We start from the raw sequence: 17,310 nt of genomic DNA on the forward strand, positions 1-17,310 counted from the left end.
CTGCGCTGATATATTGTGACAAACGACGCTAACCAAAGGGTGAAGAAAACGTGTCTGGTTCCTAATGTTTGCACAAACGGATGACCACACCGCCTCGTGTTTACAGTACAGCTCACTCCAAACTTGAAATGGACATGTTTCACGATAAGACACCCAAAAGGGAAAAACAGTTCCTTAGACAGAGGCCAGCAGCTGACTAGAGAACACATACGAGGTGGTGTACGTGTTTGGTTGTTTCTGAGATGCGACAGCAGCACAGAAGGTCCCAGGCTGAAGTCAGTGGAAGACAATGAGCTCCATGTTTTTGATTCTGTGTCTCTGTCTACACTCTCAGAGACACAAAGCGAGGCGAGGCCCTGTAACAGCTCATGGACGACAGTCTGCTGGCTCCATTTGACTACGCGAAGTTAACACTCTTTTGGTTTCGTACTGGTGAAATAAAATGGGTAGCTGTAACACTGAATCTCCCTACACTGTAAAAAGGCAGATGGTAAAAGCATCTTGCTCCTGCCCTGCTAATAGTATTCACATATCTCTGCAGGAGGATGTGTCTACAGGCACAGGCTATTTTTAAATTCATTCATTTAAAATTCTTATTCCATTCATTCACTCAATAAATATTTATTGAGCCCAGGTACTGTGGAAACAGAGATACGTACAGCCAAGTTTTACCCTCGTGGAGTTCACAGGTGTGGGGGGGAGGAAACAGACAAAGGAAGTCCATGCATCAAATAAAAATGTCATGGAACTATACGTGTGCCATACAATTCAGCAGAACAAGAGAAAGGGAGTGGGGGATGCAGGGAACAGGCAGTGAGGGTGGTCAGGGAAGGCCCTTCGGATGTCACACGTGAGCCGAGACCTCATGAATGTCTGCAGAACAGACTGCAGGTGGAGGAAACAGCACATAGGAAAGGAATCTGGCCAGGACACTTAAGCCCCACAAAGAAGGGGGACAAGGGGCAGCAGAGGAGAGCTGAGTCATGTTGGGGGCACCTGACACAGGCACGCAGGCCATGGTCAGGGACATCTGACTTTTGCTCCACTTGCAAAAGAGTCTTGGAAATCAATAAGGAACCAGTAACTAAAACACCAACGTGTGCAGAGCTCAGCAAACATGATGCACTTGGAATCAATCCCTTGAGAGACACGCCTAAAAGCAAGGAAGTGGGCACTGGTGTACCACCCAAGGGCTTTCACCGCATCACTTCACGTGGATGTTTATTTGGGGCACAATGAGGTTAAAGACAGGCAATAAAAAGAACGTCCAGCTCCTAATTACTAAGAAGCCAATTCATGCCATGGCTACCACAGCTCAAGAGAACTCCAGACTGCAGCGGTCAGGAGGGGACTTCAGCACCCTCCTCCTTCTCACGATTCCAAGTCATCTCTGTGGAGTGGCCTGGGATGCAGACCCCACCCATGCCAGAAGGTCTGGTCACCGAAAGGAAACACAGAACTACCACACTGAAATAAGGCCCCGGCACCCTGAATTTTCCATTATGCCGGCTGGTATGAAGCCATCAGATGATGGCTGAGACTTTCCAGAACACTTGCCTCTCTCTGCATCCCTACTGCCAATAGGCCCATCAGGCCTCAACTGTTCCAATCACCATCTTCCCAAACCGGCCTCTCTTCCACGTCCACCATGTCAGGCAGCCCAGGCTGCCTTAGATGTGAGTGCTTCTCTCCCCACAAAGCTTCCAGACTGCACCAATCATCTTTTTGTTGCTACAGTGAAATAAGTGCCACAGGCTACAGTTCTGGAGGTTCACAGTCCAAGATCAGGTGGGTCCCAGCAGTGGGGCTTCTGGGGATTTTGTTCTTGCTAGCAGAGTCGCAAGTTAGCAAGCAGAGAACATCACGTGGCAGGAGACAAGGAGCATGTGTGTCTGTGCCTGTCTATGTGGTCTCCTACAAAGCTACCAGGATTTAATAAGGGGGGCTCCACCCTGAAACCCAATCCTATCACCCCCTCCCCCAAAGAACAGCATAACTGGATTAGATTTCCACCCTTACTTCCATTAACGCTGACTTTAGGCAGGGTGTCAGCACTAAGCTAAGCCTCCACCTGCAGTGCCAGCATCCCATATGGGCACTGGTTCATATCCTGGGTGCTCCTCTTCCAATCCAGCTCCTTGCTGATGCACCTGGGACAGCAGAAGACAGCCCAAGACCTTGGGCCCCTGCACTCACATGGGAGGCCAGGAAGAAGCTCCTGGCTCCTGGCTTTGGATCAACTCAGATCTGGCCATTGCGTCCATTTGGAGTGTGAAACAGCAGATGGAAGATCTCTATTTCTGCCCCTGCCTCTCTCTGCCCATAATTCTACCTCTCGAATAAATAAATAAAAACTTAAAAAAGACTTCAGAGACCAAACCCTTGAGTTTGCGTATGTGTATTCAAACCATGGCCTGAACTCAAGATCCCTTCGCAAGTCCTCCCCCAGAATCAAATCTTTACCTTGACCTCCTAGACGTGTGCCAACCTCCCAACCTCCCATCTTTCATTGTTTCCAACCCTCCACCTCCACTCCACAGGTCCCATCAGGGCCAAGCTCCTCCTGCTGGGCTGCCCTCCTACGATCCTGTCCCAGCTCACCCATAGCTCAACAGCCAGAAGAGCCATGGTTCTTTTTTTTTTTTTTTTTTTTGACAAGCAGAGTGGATAGTGAGAGAGAGAGAGAGAGAGAGAGAGAGAGAGAAAGGTCTTCCTTTTGCCGTTGGTTCACCCTCCAATGGCCGCCACGGCTGGCGTGCTGCAGCCGGCGCACCACGCTGATCCAAAGGCAGGAGCCAGGTGCTTCTCCTGGTCTCCCATGGGGTGCAGGGCCCAAGCACTTGGGCCATCCTCCACTGCACTCCCGGGCCACAGCAGAGAGCTGGCCTGGAAGAGGAGCAACCGGGACAGAAGCCGGCGCCCCAACCAGGACTAGAACCCGGTGTGCCGGCGCCGCTAGGTGGAGGATTAGCCTAGTGAGCCGCAGCGCCGGACGAGCCATGGTTCTTTCACAGTCTTTCTTCACCAGTCCTGCCCTCACTGGCTAACTTCTCTTCTAGAACTCACAACACACACAACAGGGACCCCCAACAATTGCCATAAAGGAAAGACAGCTTTTCAGATGACCAAGGTGGAGAGAGAGTTTTCGGAGGCATCCCCATTCCCACTGGGTGGCCCAATCCTTTGGAGAAGGATTCCTAACAGTGACAAAACAGTTGGGATGTTCCAAGTACAAGTTTGAGAACAGCGGCTGTAGACACCTGACTTCAATCTAGGGGGCAGCTCTTAGCGGACACACGCCAGACATCTCTTTTATAACCACCACTTTCATGAAGAACACAGCAGGGTAGGTGCTGGGCCAAGCAGTCCAGATGCCTGTGTGTCATATCTGACTTCAATATTCCGCTCTAGCCCTCGATTCCTCTTCCTGCTAATATACATCATAGCAGGTAGCAGTCATAGCTCAGACAGCTAGGTCCATGCCACCAAAACGGGAGAGTTCAATTGAGTTCCTGGCTCCTGGCGTTGGCCTAGCCCAATGCAGGTCATTTCAGGCATTTGAAAAGTGAACTAGTGGAAAGAAGCTGTCTCTCAAATAATAATTTTAACCATAACAACAACAACAACAACAAAATGTAGCATCCTGCCCCCAAGAGATATGAGCCACGACCAACATTCATTCCCTTTGCAAAAATAACTTAGGACAAAGAGATTAAGAGTCGATGTTCATAAACAAAGCGTGCTCAGCAGTACTTGTACAGGACAGCGATAAGACAAACAAAAGTTTGGTTTCTGCTAGATTGAGTGACTGCAAGAAAATCCCTAGCCAGTGCAACACACACTACGGGGACCACCCTTCCATGCATGTTAAGAACCCTCTGCAGGCCTGGAGGGAAATCAAGCAGCCACAGCCACACGACAGCTTGAGAGACATCAACTGGAATACACACCGCATCATTATCTCCAGGAAAGCTAATTAATTAAGAACATCCTTTTTTTTCCAGCATGTGTGGAACAAGGTAATAAGATAGACCCAGACTATAAGGGGCCCTGAGGTAATATTAACACATCAATATTTTCATTCACTAAAAAATGTGCAGAAGTATGGAGGGCACCGAGGCCTTTCATTTACTGTGGAAGGAAGAGAATCAAGCTGAATTCTACTTCAGTTCTCTTTAGTTAAACGCAGAGAACCAAACCCATGCACTGGACTCAGGACCGACCAATGAAGAATGCCTTCGGGGTCTCCCCCAGCTTGACCGTGAAGTGACTTATGCCAGCCCCTGGCTTGGGGTGTGACGTGGGGCAGGTGAGCTGTGTTCCAAAGCGAACCTGGAGCACAGAGGGGTGGCCCGGGGTTCCCACGTAACCTAACCAGCCAGAGAGGAGCCCACACACACGTTCCCAGCGCAGGCTTCCCCGGAGAAAAACTACCCTTGAGGGTGCTGCACAGGAAGTGAAGAGGGGTGACCCAGATGTGAGCAAGCCAAGGAGACCGAGCACCAGGCGGTGGTTCCGAAATCGCACGTGCAAGTCCCCAGGCAGAGGAGAGCACAACTGGGCTGAGGGGAGCGGGGCTCCTCAGTCGCTGGCTGCTCTATTTTCGGCACGATGACTTCATGCCCGCACTGAGCCGCATCCGTTTCTGTGACTACAGAAAGACAGGAGACCCGGACTGACGGGAGTGGCATGCTTCTGCCTCGTGTCGGGACATTCTGAAGCGGGAACCATGGCAAGTCCAGCAGAGGACAATGTCTCTGTCTGTCTGTCTGTCTCTCTCTCTCTCTCTATATATATATATAGATATATAGATGTATAGATATGTAGATATCTCACTGTGTTTTGTGGAACCAACTGGCAAATCTACGTGAAAAACAGCACGTGATTGATGCTTGGGGTGTGCTGCCTCCTTCATTAACTCTAAATCCTCCTCCCCCTGTTTTGAATAAGAAAATGGCAAAAAATTCACAACACTCAAACACTCATATGAAGATTTTGTGAAGAAAGGAATGAAAAGGTGTTTATTAATGATTATTTAAGACAAATCGTAACTGAAGATGTGTAACAGGACTCTCACAAATGAGAAGTTATTCCTAACATGCATGGAAGACATAAAAGCTATATCAAGGGGCGGGGGCTATGGCATAGCAGGTAAAGCTGCCACCTGCGGTGCCGGCATCCCATGTGGGCACTGGTTCGAGTCCCGGCTGCTCCACTTCCGATCCAGCTCTCTGCTGTGGCCTAGGAAAGCAGTAGAAGATGGCCCAAGTCCTTGGGCCCCTGCACCTGCGTGGGAGACTTGGCTCCTGGCTTCGGACTGGCACAGCTCTGGTAATTGCAACCACCTGGGGAGTGAACCAGAGGATGGAAGACCTCTCTCTCTTTCTCTGCCTCTGCCTCTTAAATAAATAAATAAATCTTAAAAAAAAAAAAAAAAAAAAAAGCAAAAGCTATACCAACAATTAAGATCTTCACAGAAGATGACACTGCAGGAAAGTAGAGAGAAAAATGACGCAACATCAGCAAATCTCTTCTTCACTGGTTCATTTCGGCTTTGCCATCTAATTGTGACTTTTCTTTTCCAGAACCTTCTGCCTTTTTTTTTTTTTTAAGATTTATTTATTTCTTTGAAAGGCAGAGTTACAGAGAAGCAGACGCAGAGGCAGAGGCAGAGAAAGATCTTCCATCCACTGGTTCACTCCTCAAATGGCCACAACGGCCAGAGCTGTGCCGACCTGAAGCCAGGAGCCAGGAGCTTCTCCAGGGTCTCCTGCGGGGATGCAGACATCCAAGCACTTGACCCATCTTCCGCAGCTTTCCCAGGCCACAGCAGAGAGCTGGATAGGAAGTGGAGTGGCTGGGTCTTGAACTGGCGCCCACATGGGATGCTGGAACTGTAGACAGCGGCTTTACCCACTAAGTCACAGCTCCGGCCCCAGAACCATTTTCATCAAGTGGATGTTACTACCACCCAGACAGCTGCACCTCAAAACCTTGCGTAGGGGGCCAGTGTTATGGCGTAGCAAGTTAAGTCACCACTTGCAGGGCTGGCATCCATATGGGCATGGGTTCAAGTCTAGGCCACTCCACTTCTGATCCAGCTCCCTGCTAACAAACCTGGGAAAGCAGCAGAAGATGGCCCAAGTCCTTGGGCTCCTATACCCACATGGGAGACCTGAAAGAAGCTCCTGGCTCCTGGCTTCAGCACGGCCCAGGCCTGGCCATTGCAGCCATTTTAAGAAGTGAACCAGCAGATGGATGATCTCTCTCTCTCTTCCTCTCTCTAACTCTGCCTTTCAAATAAATAAATAAAACAAAAAATATAAAATAAAACCCTCGCCTGGACAAACATGAAGGTGAGGCCGCGATGCAGGCCTTGCACTGGCCTGCCACAGCTCTGCTGAACAGAAGAACAACCTGTTCAAATCTAAGCTTCGCCCATAGCAAAACTGGCATCAGCTCCATTACCACTGTCACCCTTCAGCTTCCGAGCCCACTCCTCGCCGAGACAGACCCAGCCGCCTCAGGTATTAAGAGTCTAAAGTTGTGGGGGGAAAAAGGCTCAGTTTCTTGACTTCTCTTTTAATCTAAAGTCGGGGGCTTCAGAACCTTGCTATAAAGTGAGCTTGATGACAACAGGCTGGTGGAGGGGGCAGATCGCTGTGCCCCCTCCAGAGCCAGGCCCACGGGCCCCAGTCCCTGTGACACAGCCAAATGCAGGCACCACACACACGCTGATGAAAAGCACTTGGCACGACACATCACGTCACGTCAGGTTCCCTTCACTGTACACATAATACAGTCGGTCAGATGAACACTCTCCTACTGCGCTCTCTATGGGATGCAAAGACAAAAAGCGACTATGGGACAATGCAAAGGGACTTGGGGCGGAACATGGAAGGAGAGGCAGTGGGAATCCTCTGGCTGAACCTCACAGCCTTCCTCCTCAGGGTCTGCATTTGCATAAGCTGTTAACTTTTCTCCAATCAGGATTCTTAACCCAGGGATATGTAAATGGGGGAGGGAGGGTGAGGGGTGAGGGCGAGACTTTTTTTTTTTTTTTAAGAGATCTGTGTTTACATCTTACCGAAGGCAGAGAAAAGACCAGACAGCCCTCTCGTCCCCATCTACTCCTCCCAATGTACTTCTCTTTAAATGAAAATCAGGAAAATGTCACAGGAAAACATTACTTGGTACCAGGTGAACAACCCTAACATGAAAAATCTGAAATGTAAAATGGCCTAAAATTCAAAACTTTCTGAGAACCAGCATGACCCACAACAAGTGGAAAATTTCACACCAGAAAACTTTGTTTCATACATAAAATTATTAAAAGTGCTATATATAATTACCTGCAGGCTATGTGTAGAAGGTATTTCTGAAATGTATGAATGGCATGCTTTGATGTGGGTCCTATCTGTGGGGAGCAATTCGGACTAGACTAAGTTACTGGAATTAAGACTTATTCTATGCATCTGCTCTCCCACAATATGGCGCTGGGAGAGAAGAAAACAGCTTTTACACAGCTGCCTCCAGTTCAACCAATAAACTGTAGGACTTGTTCCTGATTGGAGAGCAGCGTACTCGGCGTGTGGGCAGCCGAGTTAGGATTGGCGGAGGAGGACTATAAAGGAGGAGAGAGACGGCATGCACCAGGAACATCTAAGGGGAACATCTAAGGGGAACACCTGTGCAGCCCCCGAGAGAGCCGGCCGGCCGGCGGTGTGCCGCTCCCCCGCGGAAGTGGGGAATGTGGCCAGAGGGAACTGCCCTTCCACGGAGGTGGAAGGGATAGTAGCCAACCCGGGAAGAACCAGCAGCAAACCCGGGAAGGGCCGAGCAGACGAAAGAACAGCGCAGTCCTGTGTCGTTCCTCCACGAAGAGGGGGAGCGACACTATCCCCAAGATTTCTCATTATCTGGCAAATATTCCAAAATCCGATACAGGAAACACTTCTTGTCCCAAGCATTTCCAGTGAGAGAAATGCACTTGGTAAACACGTAAGGCTTTGTGGGCCACTGCAACACAGAAGCAGCCAGAGACAAACCCTAATGAATGGACTGTGTTCCAACAGAACGTTACAGATACACTGTTAAGTTTGGATTCATGTAGTTTTTACATGCCACCAAAAACTATTCTCTTCATTTGTTTTCAACTACCTGAAAACCATTCTGAGCTCTTGGGCCAGCAGCAGGCTGGCTCTGGTTTACAGGGTACAGTTTGCCTATCCCTAAATTACTGATGCTAGCTTGTTAGAAGATAGTGCATCTGGGTTTTTGTCCCCTTATTGAAGGAAGTTATTTAAAAGTTTGTGTGGCCAGCACTGTGACGCAGTAGGTCAACCCTCAGCTGGTATTCCATATAGATCCACTTCCGATCCAGCTCTCTGACTTGGGAAAGCAGTAGAAGATGGCCCAAGCCCCTGGGGCCCTGCACCCATGTGGGAGACCCGGAAGACACTCCTGGCTTCGGATCGGAATGGCTCCGGCCGTTGCAGCCATTTGGGGAGTGAACCAGTGGATGGAAGACCTTTCTCTCTGTCTCTCCCTCTCACTGTCTGTAACTCTACCTCTCAAACACAAATAATCTTTTTTTAAAAAAAATAAAAACTAAAAGTTTGCATAAATCAAGAAAGACTCGGGCCAGGGCATATTTTCCACAGAAAGCATCCACCTCTGGTGCGTGAATCCCGAGACAGTTTCAAGACTCCTTTAATTAGCACTTGGCAGAGGACCACAAACTTTAAAATGTGCCTGCTTCCTGCTCAGAGGTAAATGTTCCACTCCCTCCTCTTCAAAAACAAACAGGACACACGAAGAGCTATGTACACTTCTGCATCCTATCAGTAGGTAATCTCCGGATGCCTCTCAGTGTGCTCAGTACTGGTCACGCTGCCAGACACAAAGGACATCAGAATCTATCTTTTGATCCCCAAGAGCTTGTGTGCTCTAACGGCCTCAGTATGGAGGCGACGGATGGGGGCTGCTCCCTCTCAAACCATCATCGTAGTTTGATCCGCTTTGATCCACTGAATGCATTTAGAGATGAGCTTTGCTGACGGTTAGTACACATATTTAAGACAAGCAGGTCAGCATGGTCATATAGAACAATTCCAGACTCTCGAACCCTGGTTCTGTGAGTTAAGTCTACAATCCAGGTAAAGTAATCTCTCCCAATCCTCTACCCTGTGAGGACAGACATAAACACATCTTCTCAGATAACCCCAACGCTTGAGCGCAGCACCTGGTGGGCACTAAGTCACCCTCCCATTCAGCAAAGGTGTGATGTGTCCTGTGGAGGGCGGGGCTCCACAGTCCCCACCAGCTTGGAACTCACAGACCAACCAACTGGCTGCTTTTTTTTTTTTTTTCATTAAAAACATACACATGGGGCTGGCGCTGTGGCATAGTAGGTTAAGCACCTGCCTGCAGTGCCAACATCCTATATGGGCACTGGTTCAAGTCCCGGCTGTTCCACTTCTGATCCAGCTCCCTGCTGATGGCCTGGGAAAGCAGTAAAAGACAGCCCAAGTGCTTGGGCCCCTGCATCCGTGTGGGAGACCTGGAAGAAAGTTCTGGCCCCTGGCTTCAGATTGGCCCAGCTCCAGCATTGTGGGGAGTCAACTAGTAGATGGAAGACCTCTCTATCTCTCCCTCTCTAAATAAAAAAAAAAAAAAAAAAAAAATCCCATAGGCCCAGCACACTCCTAAACCTATGACCCACCTACCTTACTTTACTTTCTCCACTCTGCTAGTTCCACTTCAGCCTACACTTGCAGGGGCAGCTCAGGCTATGGGACCTTACAGACCCAGCTCCACACAGCATCTGCCATGCGTTGGCCATTCCACTCTGGAGTACATCTCCCAGAGACCTAGACGTCCAAAGATGTAAACGCTCCTGCCCGACACTATGCATAAGAAACTCTATGTCTAAAAAGGTGCGAGCTAGCTCCTGGTGTTGGCAAGGCAAGACCTGAACCCTCTAAGAGGGAAGGCGAGGCCTTCAGCAGGTGAGAAAGCCAAGCCTGGCGTCGGGAGCTCCTCTCGGGCTGGCTCTTCTTGCATGTAACAGAAGGTTTCATTTCAATCTCACAACCACTCTCACGTGGAGAACCTGACGGCAGACATCTTTGGATGTCTGAGGATTCGAGAAGGCCTTGGTTTCCGTAGAAACTTCCCTTGAGTTACATATCAGGGTGCAGGCATCTCTTCCATTCTGGAGAGTTAGCCCTACCAGGCCCAAATCCTTCCTGAGAGCCGCAAGAGTCCTTTCTAGATGCTGGCCTGGCCCTCTGACTGTGGACAGCTGCTCCTCATCCTTGCTTGACGAAGGAACCAACCACCATTTACTCACAATGGAAGACCTGCAGGTGGCACCGAAATTCACAGTATTCCATGCCTCCTTCTAACCTTCCAGCCTCAACTTGAACTTCAGAGGATGCCAAGTGAAGATTTACGGGCTACGGGAATCTCAAAATTTCACACACATTTGCAACAAAAGTCTAAAAGAAACAGCTTGGAAGGCTGCCTAGGTCTTCCACAGGAGAAATTGCATAGGACGCATTGTACGGGATTTAGCTAGGAGTAAAACCCAATAGCCACCTTCAAAAAGAGAACTACTCTCACAGACCCACTAGTTGGGGATTAATTAAAATCTCTCACAACTGCCAAGACATTCTTTACAGTTATTCGTTATTACCTTCTGTGGGACTTTTTTTAAAAGTATTAGGGTGAAACAGTAAGTTAGTTCTTGATCACCATTAACATGCAAAGCCCCGGCAAACACAGGAGAATTTCAGTTTTCAGTACACAAAGCGCAAAAGGAGAGCCCCCCACAGTGAGGTATTTCAATTCCTCACTGGGTCGGCCCAACCACCTGTGCAACAACAGGGCTTCTCCCAACTGCAGGTGTAGGGTGTGGATACTGAGAAGAACCCCAGGCCGCGGGTCAGGTGGCTCAGGAAGAGGAGCGGGTGAGTAGTCTCCTCGGGATGCGAACCTCCAGCCAGCTGCTACCTCCTCTCTCAGTTAAAAGCGGCAAAGAAGGAAGTCCTTGGCAGCTGAGCCCCAGGGCTGGGCCTGGTGGGCGGGAGCATCACCCCAAGGTAGAGGTGTAGAGGATTACAGGAAAAAAACCAAGGTTGTCTGTATGCCTCAGCGAGGGCACACAGCTTCCAGAACCCAATTATAACCTACTGCATTAACAGCATATAATATACCTATTACGCTAATGGTATATTATTAGAGAACTTCTATTATATTCCTGCCTTTGAAAGAACACCCAGGCCCTGACCACTCTTAATAGAGAACCTCAACAGCCCATTACCTGTGTCAGAACATCCACGGGCCAGGGAGTGCTTCTGCAGGTGTGAATGAAGGGTGCTCCCCTTCAGCGAGGGAAGGCTGCCAGGAGCCCGCACAGCCACGCCGCTCACTGCCTGCAGGCCCCTGCTACTCCGCCTCCATCCCGAGCAGAGGAAGGCTAAGCAAGGCCACAGAGCCCCTCACAGCCAGATGGGCGATTTCTGCAGACCACAGGAAGCCAGCTCCTTCATCACACGGAAGCAAATTAATAACCCATTCAAGTCCACGTGGGGATTGAGAGGCACAGCCTAGGGCAGAAAAGTCTCCTCGACGTGGGGCAGACGCCAGTCTCCCAGCGTTAGAAACAAAAAGAGGGATTACAACCCTCAGCTGCCTCCCATGGGAAAAGCAAAAGCAGGACCTTCGAAGGCTTCCACTAAGTAACCCCTCCTTCCACTAAGCCCCAGAGCAGCAGAGACGGACACTCGTGCCAAAACTCCTTGCTGTGGTGTAGACTGGAATAGCTGCTTTGGCAAGACAGGTGCTGGTCTTGTGCCACCCTCAGCTTTTTGTTTTGGTTTGGTTTTAGGTCTTTCCAAAACGTCCACCATGCAAATATACCCTTCCTAAATAGATTTCAATGACCCCAATGCTACAGGTAGCAAGACCACTGTTTAGTTTAAAACCTCTCTCTTTCTCAAAAGTGCTTTTTCCATAATGGTCAATTGTTATACTCTACACCACACCCACAGCCAGTGCCTGGCACGTTCTTATGTATTGATCAATAGTACCTGTCCTCATTAATCAGAGCTACTGTGCCCCAGGTGCTGCACGCTGCTCTTTACAAACACCCTCAATGACTCTGCCTGCGCTCCAACAGAGGTGCTGTCATCACGTCCAATTTATAGCTGAGACAACTGAGGCACACAAGAGAGCCTAGCAGCCTGCCAAAAGCCACACGGACAAGACAGTGCCGGCTGGGAGTCGGCCCAGGTGGAAGGGTTTTAAGTAGCACGCTGTGCAACTTCTCAACTCTACAAACAGGGCAGCATTTGCACCAGGAGAGCTTCCCTTCTTTTCTGTTTTAGGCTGAAACGGTTCTGTGGTGGTTTGCAAGCTGCCCGCCCAGTGTTTGCACTGTTCACCCACACGTGTGCCCAGCCCCATCTGCAGCTCTGTTTGCCCAGCATCGGCTCCCTGGGGTGACCCAGCCACTGGGGGCAGAGCAGCTGGAAGTCACAGGGAGCATGGCCTCCTTTTGGGCTTCCTCCTGATAATCTCACCGTGGGCGAGGCCACAGGTGTGAGGGACAGCGCAGTGACAGGGCCCCGCCCAGCAGAGTAAGCCCTGGGATTTGAACCTCACAGAACAGGAAAGCCCTGGCTGTGACCTCATTCCTGCAGGGTGAGAAGACAGCAGCCAGGAGGCCTAAGCGGCCACAGTGGCCCCAGGGAAGCAGAAAGAGGCATGCGGTCAGGAAGGGGAGCCCGGATGCTGGGCGGAGAGCAAAACGCAAAGGCTGCTGCGTGGGCCAGCGGCTAATGGCCGAGCCAGCACACGGCTGTTCCTTCTTCCAGGATAGGGAACAGGGGAGGAGAGATGGCCCAGGATGGACTTTTTTCCCGAAGGAAAGGAAAAGGCCCATGACTAGACACAGCCATGGGCAGTTAACATTCAAGCCAAATGTATTCCAGACATAATCAGAGGAACAAAGGGGCCTTCTGAGATCAAATCCTAACTGCATTCCTGCAGAAACTGGATCAGAAACTCAGGTAAGCATTCTGTTTCTCTCTCTCTCTCTCTCTCTCTCAACACTGACAAATGGTCACCCCGTCTTCCTTCTCCCACCAAGAATGCCCCAAGAGCATCTTGGTTCCTCTCCTGATGGTTTCTGAAGGAGTGAGTGACAAGAGGCTGACTGGCCAGGCCCCATTCTGGTTCCATGGGATTTAAGCCTGATGTTTAACATTATAGCATTTCCATCCAAAGTAAGCAAAACACAAACAAAACCCATCTCTTATACACATATGCAGTTGGTTAAAAAGGAAGTAGTCCATAATTAAAAAAAAAAAATAAATTAGAAACTGGAAGGGAAATCCTTGCTCCAGGAGCTGGGAGCAGAAGCAGAGCCTTCCAACAGCCCACACAACATTACAGAAACCACGGAGCACGTGCTCACCCTCTGACCTTCCTAGGGAGTTGCCAAGGGTGCTGGCTTTCGGGTACCCGGAGGAAGGGATGAGACCACAAAGGTCCACCTCCAGAAGACCACCCCAGCTGGAGACCAGAGGCAGCACAGCCCCCAGGGACAGATCCGGGCCACACAGCTAAGCAACATGGCCTTGCTGACACCAGGGACTGGCGGCTGTATCTGGGTCAACGCCCCTGACAGGGAACCCCCCAGGATATGGGGCAAACAGAATCATCAGAAACTTACTGAGACGGTCAATTGATGGCTGGGCAGGCACAGTCGGGACGGAGGCCATTCAACATGAAGGCTACAAGCAATGGAGCCCAGTGCACCTGCCTCCAGTGGCTACTACAGAAGCTACTGTGAGGACTGAGGACTGAGCCAGTACCCACACACACAGCGAGGGCCCAGCACGTGGGAGCTACACGCCTATGCCCATCACCAAATCAAGAGTGAGCTCTGGTTCCTAAGAGGGCGAAGAGAGGAACTAGGCCTCAAACACTAACAGTCTGAACAAATGGAATTTTCTATCGGACACACAGCACAATCACTTGTTTTCCAGCCACAGTCAAGACTGCAAATCAATCACAAGACTACAAACAGCCACAGAAAAGGACGAACCTCTCATTGTATTGTTTCCTAGACAAACAAACTGTGAACTATTTTGCATTCTCTATAGTGTCTTATTTTTTAGTATCTGATACGTCATTAAAAACAATCTCGACAAAGTCTTTGTTGAGTATCAGAATGAGACAGCTGGGTTACTGGCACAAGGAAATGCTCCATCTTGTCATTTTGCAAAAGGAATGCATCTCCATAATTAATGATGCTTTTGTCCACGCCAGAAGGAAAATCCAAAGGCTCAAGTATGCTTAAGTAAATTCCACCCAAGCCAACTGCAATGCGATTTTATAAATTATAGAGCAACAGAGAAGAACAGGACTTTGTGAGTTGTGAGCATAAAGGAAAGGATTTGACAACACAGCAGCCATGTTTCAAGGAAGAAATTGGGTTAGAAATATTACTTTTTGAAATGAAGGATAGATTTTTTTTCCTCTATTAAAAAAATTAGTAATCCAAACCTTTAACATCCTCAGAAGAAGGTAAACATCACAGTCCTTCAAAAGTCTGTAGAAAAGTAGACTCAAAAGATAGGCTTAGGGGCTTCTGCTTGTGGTGCCAGCAATCATATGGGTGCCAGTTCAAGATCCAGCTACTCCACTTCCTATCCAGCTCCCTGCTACTGGCCTGGGAAAGCAGCAGAAGATGGCCCAAGTGCTTGGGGCCCCACAGGAGGCTCCTGGCTTTGGTTAGGCCCAGCTCTGCCATTGTGGCCATTTGGGCAGTGAACGAGCAGATGGAGGACCTCTCTGTTTCTCCCTCTGTTTGTAACTCTGCTCCTCAAATAAATAGATTTTTTTAAAAAATAAAAAGATAAGTTTATCTTGGTCTCAAAAAAATTTGAAATTTTTTTCATAACATATTTCCATGAACTTTTTGAAGACACCGCATATGAATTTCAAAAAAAATTTTGTGCCAAAATGAACTTATCTTTTTTAAGGAAATTTTCACAAACTTTTTTTTCCCACAAGTCTGAGGGGCAAAGATACACAAGACAGAGTGCATTCTCATCCTCTTGTTCATTCCCAAATGCCTACAACAGCTGAGGCTGGGCCAGGGCTGTAGCCAGGAGCTGGAAATATAAGCCAGGTTTCCCATATGAGGAGCAGGGACCCAGCCGTCTCAGCCTTCACTGGAGGGAAGCTGGAGTCCGGAAACAAATGCAGGCCCTGCAGCGTGGGATGCCCATGTCTCAACCAACAGGCTACACACCTGCGCCTCCACAAACCTTTCAAGAAACCTCTTATTGGACCATTGCTACATGTATTCGAAAGATTCAGTAACTCTTTGTTCCCGAGTGTGCCGGAGAGAATGACCATCCGGTACAGACACCTGATAGACACGTCAGGGTGTGTGGGCAAGGGAAGGCGGAGAGGTCTGGGTAGGTGCGAAGCAGGGGAAGATGATACATTCAGTCCCCAAACCCCAAATTCATCTAGGTCACCATTACAAAATCCCCACACACCCCCAGCCTAATCAAATCATATAATAAATTAATACTATAGTTATGTGTTATCTTTACTATATTTATTTGTAACAATTACAAGCAAAATAATAAACTAGAATAACCATAGAATAGTCAGGAAGCCTACAGACTCAAAAAGAATTTTAAAATGTCAATAGAAGGCTTTTGGGGGACAAACAAGGACTGCCCTGACCTAGCTAAGGCAGAAGCAGAACGTGGTGGGAACAGGAAGGCCACACAGGAGGCACAGAAGTCTTGACCAGCATCTCATGGACAACCTGAGTCACCCAGGCCCACAGCAGTGCACGGGTGGCACAGGCCTGGAGCCACGTTCCTGACCCAGGCCCAGGCCCGGCAGAGCCCTCACCCCATCACAGGGGCAGCTTGCAATGCAAACTCCATGCGCTCTGTCTGTGTCCACTCCAGCACTGCTCGTACCTGCTTTCATTTTTAGAAAAAGAACAAAAAAAGGCCACGTGCTGCATACTGATACCCTGCAAAATGACAGGCTGGTGAAAAGGAAGTGGTTCTTTCAGTGAGATGTAGACAGGGGCGGGCATTTGGCACAGCACGCACCCCACATCCTATATCAAAGAGCTGGACTTCAGTACCAGTTCTCCTGCTTCCAAATCAGCCTCTTGCCACTGTGCATCCTGGGAAGGCAGCACATGCAGGCTCAAGGACTTGGGTCTCTGCTGCCCACACAGGACACCTGGATTGGCTTCTGGCCTCCTGGCTTCAGCTCAGCTCAACCATGGCTGTAGCAGGGCGTTTGTGGAGTGAACCACCAGATGAGCAATCGTGTGTGTGTGTGGTGTGTGTGTGTGTGTGTGTGTGTACTTTCAAAAACAATGAAAATAAAAAATAAGATTTTTTCACAAGTACGTGCACAGAGTTCTGTGAAAGCAAATTGGCAGAGTGGTGGTTTCGCAGGTGAAATAATACATGACAGTCAAATTTCTAAAAATCGTGACTTAGTTGTGAATAATTAAAAACCGAGCTTCAACGAACCAAGCTGACAGCAACTGCCTCAAAAAAAAAAAAAAAAAAGGCATAATGGCCGTTTCATCAAATTACGCAAAGAAGCACCTAAAACATCTAGCCTGCTGGCTCCCAACCAGGCGTGATCTGGCCCCATCCAGGGGACAAATGGCAATGTCTAGAGACAGTATTTGTTTTTCCCAGCTGGAAGGGAGTAGAGGCCAAAAATGCCGCTGAACACCACACAAGGCACAGGACAGCCCCTCGCAAGAGGGAATTATCTGGTCCCCAAAGGCAACAGTGCCAACCGAAGCCCTGCTCTACCTTCCTCAGTGGTTCTGCTGACCCCCGGGGTCGGAAGAAACAGGGACCTAAAGCATCACACAGACCAGACACAGCTCTGCCTGTGACGTCTGAACCAAGTCACTCAGCCTCCAAGCCAGGGTCCTCACTGGCCAGTGGGACTCCTACCACCGTCCTCATTGTGAGATCAATCAACAGAAGGGCTGGCTGAGGACCCGCAGGAAATGCTCAAACTGAGGCTGGGCAGAAAGCCCCACCTTGTGACAGGCCCCTCACTCTTTCCAAGTGTCACACACTCTCAGCATCCGCTTCCTGCAAATGCACCCGGAAACACAGAGCAATAGACGTCCATCTTACTAAGGGTGGAGGCATGAAACAGGAGTCTGCGCACCCGCGGGGGCACCTGGGGCTCGGGATGGGTCGCTGGCATCTCCCACACAGACAT

The 17,310-nt window shown here is 49.3% G+C and overlaps 1 protein-coding gene across 11 annotated transcripts in view; it reads right to left on the reverse strand.

The window, feature by feature from the left end:
- Positions 1 to 17,310, reverse strand: part of MTSS1 (MTSS I-BAR domain containing 1) — a 169,048-nt gene that overhangs the window by 110,327 nt on the left and 41,411 nt on the right. The window contains exon 1 of one of the 11 annotated variants that reach the window (XM_089336472.1): positions 11,327 to 11,460. The exons of the other annotated variants lie outside the window; for them this stretch is intronic. The gene's annotated coding sequence lies outside the window, so the exon portion shown is untranslated. Of the gene's footprint in view, positions 1 to 11,326; positions 11,461 to 17,310 lie in introns of those variants that run through there. 11 annotated transcript variants of the gene reach the window in all.

The sequence above is a fragment of the Oryctolagus cuniculus genome, chromosome 6 (genome assembly GCF_051225735.1).
Source record: "Oryctolagus cuniculus isolate XC-2025 breed Fujian yellow rabbit chromosome 6, ASM5122573v1, whole genome shotgun sequence".
NCBI classification, from domain to species: domain Eukaryota; kingdom Metazoa; phylum Chordata; class Mammalia; order Lagomorpha; family Leporidae; genus Oryctolagus; species Oryctolagus cuniculus.